The 5,445-nt window shown below is 32.9% G+C and overlaps 1 long non-coding RNA gene across 1 annotated transcript; it reads left to right on the top strand.

Moving 5' to 3' along the window:
• The first annotated feature begins 2,007 nt into the window (after positions 1 to 2,007).
• LOC149375342 (uncharacterized) lies at positions 2,008 to 3,868 on the top strand. The gene is made up of 3 exons (XR_016292841.1): positions 2,008 to 2,076; positions 2,263 to 2,356; positions 2,773 to 3,868. It is a non-coding gene; the product is annotated as an uncharacterized LOC149375342 (long non-coding RNA).
• The last annotated feature ends 1,577 nt before the right edge of the window (positions 3,869 to 5,445 follow it).

Raw genomic sequence — 5,445 nt, 5'->3', positions numbered from 1 at the left:
AAAAAAACTCATCTCTCAAAAAAAAAAAAAAAAAAAAAATGTTCTCTTTCAAGCCAGTACGCGCATTTTCCATTCCAACGGCTTTTCATAGTGGTGCCACGTTAATTAGGCCAGAATTACAGAGATATAGTGAGAAGAGCAGCAGCATCAGATTCAGAAGTAGCACAGGCAGCGGTAAAGGCTCATACGTGAAGTTATGGTTGATCCCTTCCCACCCTTTCTTTGACACGGCCATTAATTTGCTTCGACGAGCAGCCGTTGCGCGGTTTTTGGACCACACTACAGCACTACTACTACCATTGCGCGAGTAAGCCGCGGATAATTGGGCAAAATGAATTAGCGCGGTAAATGGCCCCAAGTTAGCGTGGATGGGCGCCAGCTCCGATGTTACTGCAGCTACAGCCACTGAGTAATTAAAATTGAAAAACGAAAGGGAGGGTAGAGGGCGAGGCCTTTTTACGAAGGGTCTATACAGATGGAATTTTCCGGCAAAGAGAGTGAATGCCTTGTTTTTTTTTTTTTTTTTTTGAGCTTTCGACCTCGAGAAATCGTTCGATTGCACATTTTTTGTAAAAAATAGATTAATTAAAGCTGAATTCTACGAGTTGTATACTTATAGCGTTACTAAAGTGGACGTATTTCAGAGTTAATTGGCAGAAAAAACCTGCTCGAATGGACTATAGCTCACCTTGACGGAAAAGTCTTAATTGTACGTGAAAAGTTGTAGCTTGTTGATGAACATAAAAAACATCGGAAAACCACAATCTCAAACTTAACATGAAAAAAGTCAGTACTTGCCTTTTTCGATACACAGCCATAAAGTAATTCGTAACTAAAATTTAGAAGCAGCTAAATCGAATTTTGCTCAATTAATTTCCTCTCCAACAAATTAATGATTCTCAATTTGATATGCATAAATAGGAGCAAGCCGACAGGTTTCCAGAAAATGAAACATACATGCATACATCAAACTATCTCTAGAAATATCCTTGAACAAGTACCTACGGCTTGTCGGAAGCCAGTGAAAGATTATTTCCTGATACTCACGTGCATTGTTTATCCAACAGATTTATTGTCAAGCATTACTCCACTTTCAAACGGACTATCACTTGCACGGTACGTATTATGTGCAGTATATTGCAACGTTTACAAATTGCAGCTGTAGTATCCACTATGCATCATGTTGTGCATGTAATAGAAACGTATAGAGTCGTAGAGGTTTTAGTGGGTGATTTAATTCAAACGTATGCTATCGAGTTACGATATTTGATGCAGCAGGATAATCCATAGGTACAGCTGAAATACGAAGATAGATAAAATAACCCCGAGTTATTACTGTAAGGGTGGATAAATAGAATACTGTAAGAAATTTCCATAAAATTGTAAGATGATTTTTAAGTGTTTGTATCATTCAATGTCCTGTAAATTCCATTAAACTAGTATTATTGCATGAGTTGATAAAATTTTACTATATTTTTTAATACTCAACAGTACAGTGCATGAATTGGTCAAACTCTAATCAACACTCTCCGTTCATTACTACATAAATATCTAGATTAACAGATAAGATAAACAGCATGACAAATCGATAAGCGTAGTTAGTGAATGTTTGTTTGGTTGTTTGTGCATCACATTTTGAGTTGTAATTTTACCTTGAATTTTATGTTGACATTGAATAACCAATAAGTATTTGAAAATAAAGCGAAATAGTACGTTAATTACTTCTTGCCACTTTCTACTATGTATATATTAGTATATAGTAACCACTATTTTCTTATATTTCTAAGGATTTTATATTCTGACTCGTACTATTTTTCGTTGGTCTTATCTGAACGTTATGTCTGAAAATAGATAAGCGCAGTTAGTCATATGTTTGTTTGGTCGTTGTTGTTTCAAATGTTGATTAGTAATTTTATGACAAAGTGTGCATCACCATATTATTATCAGTTAGAATTATATATTACAAAGGGGGAAGACGTAAGAAAAGATATAAAAGCCTCATCTAGTCTTTTGGCATCATAGTCTGGTTCTACCTACGAAACGAGTAACTTAAAAATACTATTTGTTCCCGTCCAGGTAAGTGGTAGATAACTAATTTTTGAAACGGTTCGTATTTTTCAAAACATATCCTAGATATAAAAAACGTGATACATAGACCTACTTTTTAAATTATAAGCATGTATAAAAGCTTTCAATATTAACCATTACTTTTTTAGCCACATGGTTGATTGAAATTCATAATTTTTTTTTGTTTTTGTGCAGAAATACAATCATGAATAAAAACATGAGGTCGTTTGTTGTACTCTGCATTTTTTTCATCTTCCTGGTAACATGTTTGGATCTTTGCAACGCTAGGGTAAGTAAAATTGTAGTCGATAGTTAAATTTGAGATTATTAATTAGTTATTATCATTATAAATATTATTTTTAAATATTTTCGATTAAAATATATTCTTGATTTTTAACCATCTTTGTACCAATCATAAATCATTAATTTTTAAGTAAAAATTTAATAATAAAAATAACATTTTTTTATTACATAGTTTAACAAGAGTATTAGAGTTCAAACTTTGCTTATTATTGTTTATTCATTCCCTTGAATTGCATTTTTTAACATTTCATTAAAACCAGGCAACATTGCTCTCTAAATTTTTTTGTATCGTATTTTTTTATTTGACCCTGATCTTCTCTCGATTGACGTTTTTTTCTTTGAAATATAAAATCATTAATTGTAAAACTCTATAACGTAGTTTTTTCATATCAATTTATATAGGTTCTCAAGCCAAGAAGTCCAAGTGATGATAAAACCGCTTCAGGTCATGGAGAAGATATTTTATCTAATTTGCTAAAAATTTTCAAATCTAATGGTCAAACATTAAAGACTGTACTGTCTAAATTGTTAGATGCTTTCGGATCAACGAGTGGAGAAAGTATATGGATCAAAATATTAGGAATTATTGTAAAGCTCATACTTTCTTTACTATAAATGCGTAACGGTGAAGCTCAAGGAGCTCAGATAGCGGCAGGTTAGGGTCCATCAGTATTATTAAGGTTTGAATCCTAGAGTAAACAATTAAGTTTCCTCTAGTGATTTCAACATTTTTCTACAATTTATTACTAGCCCTGACAATGGAGTCTACTCTTGCAGCTTAAAACACTCTTATTTTTCAAACAATCAGCTGTGTTTTGAATAAATAATTGAAGTGTGTGTTTATAATAAAATGTTTGTAATATTTAATTTTGGTATTTAGTTCACAACTGCTGATTTATAAGTAATTGAAAATAATAAAAATGATTTATCAAAGCATGCTTCCCAAAAAGTTTATCAGAAACAAAAATAAGTCCTACGTTGCAGAAAAAGTTTCACTTCCCACACTTTGTAAAATATTTTCTACATGAGATCAAAGTGTTTTCTACATTACAGGAAGAGTATTGTTGTATGACTTCAAAATTTTCGTAACAATAAGAAAAATTGTATTCTAGAATAATTTTTATATTATATTTTTTTTTTTAATTTATACAATATTCAAACAGTTTATGTGAATTTCTAAAAAAATTTAGAGTCATTGCTTGAGCGCAGTAAATGTTAAATTCGTCAATAATGAATAGAAAATATTTAGTGTACTTGTTATTTTTAGATTATATGTTTAATAAAATGTCATTATTTAATTCCTACAGAAGACATTTAAATTATATTTTTAAGTTTTCAATTTCTTCACTTAAGGTAAAGAGTTATATAAAAATAAAAAAAAGACAATGTTCATGCATTTTTAAATGCCTGTATATTTTAAGTAACCTGATGTAGTTTAAATTAATAAGGTTTTTATTAATAATTTAACAGATGCTTAACTTTAGACAAAAATAATTCAAACAATGTATCACTATAACATTCATATTAATAATGTGTATGTATACTATTTTTTAACATTAAATCTATTATTAAAATGATAGCATTATCATTAATATAATAAGAGCTGTTTGATCTAGCAAAGCTTCACACTTTAATACATTATAAGACTAGGTCAATAATTATATTTGATAAAACACAAGAGTTCTTGACTAATTTCATCATATTCTGAGAAAATTGTAACCATAATTAACTTTATCAAGTACAAACAAGAAACAACAAACTACTTGTGTGGCTTTCACATGATTAGTCATCTTATTGCGAGAATGTCGAGAAGCATGTTTACCTCAAATTTGACATTGATAATCAATCACACTTTCACTCTTGTTTCAATCAACTCAATACTTATTACAAGAACCTCATTTTAAGAAACTGTGCAGTAACTTTTAGTACATGTTTGTATGCAATTTACTATAAGCATACATAAACGTCAAGGCCCCTATCAAGACTACACATGTAACTCGGTTTTATTGGTTCTGTAGAAATCGTAACAGTTTTACTTATCCACTGGTTAATATTAACGACATCATTAAATAGTAAAATCTTTGTTTTCTACACTAAAAAATTTCTTAAACTTTCAAAATAATAAATTATCACCGTTGTAGTTTTAGTAGCAAATACAGTCTTTCACTCGCGTTGAACGTCAGATGATCTAGGACGTGCTGAGACATCCACTGGAAAAAAAAGGAAAACTGTAAAATTAACGCTGATCCTCTGCGTAAAGCGGAAACTCACGAGTCGTCTAAGCCTTTTCTCCAACAAGAGAACGCATAAAGCACGACTTTCAGCCCGTGTGTTCGTTGGACACATGCACCGTTGCACTTCCGTTTATAACTGTATTCGCACTAGTTCTAATTCTCTACTCAAACACGTGAGCAGACCGTGCCACGTGTGTGCTCAAGGATTTGCAGACTCCCTTTATCTCTGTCCCTCTTTCTTTGCTGGACGATAAATACTTGAAATTTATTCGATCGGCTGGTGTAGTAACAGTAGCGGCTCTGCAGTATCCTAACACCGAGTTTCAGCTTAACAGCCGAAACTTCCGATGGCTGAATACAAGTTTGGGAGTAAGTTTCGGGGAATTGCGAATACGGATTGTCGTGAGAAATTCCCTAGCGTGGAATCGAGGGGATGAGCTGCTGCTTCTTCGACAATTTCTTAGGCCACGCCGAGAAACTATGCTGTACAACATCCGCTTTGGATGGTGTGTTGCATGTTTGCCTTTTTTTTTTTTAATTTTCAAATGTCTTTTAATGTTTCCTTTTCCCAACACATGTTCCACCTGTAAATATCAAAGTATAAGCGTGACAATTATCGCACTCGATCATCCGACCAAATATCATTAAAAAATTATTAGCCGTCGATGAGCCGGAAGTCGAGCTGTAACTGACGAAGCTCCGCTGTAGAAGAGCTTTGCGGTGGCGTTGAGTCATGCACAGCAGCCAGTGGCTTGTAACGAATAGGCCGTGTATTCCGGAAGCAAACAGACGTGAAAATTGTACCATCGCGGCTATCCTCCCCCAACCCTTCGGTTTGCAC

This window comes from Copidosoma floridanum, unplaced genomic scaffold (genome assembly GCF_036245765.1).
Source record: "Copidosoma floridanum isolate Cflo_tuat_1 unplaced genomic scaffold, Cflo_Japanese_pri ptg000007l, whole genome shotgun sequence".
NCBI lineage: Eukaryota > Metazoa > Arthropoda > Insecta > Hymenoptera > Encyrtidae > Copidosoma > Copidosoma floridanum.
This window is presented reverse-complemented; position numbering and strand designations above follow the sequence as displayed.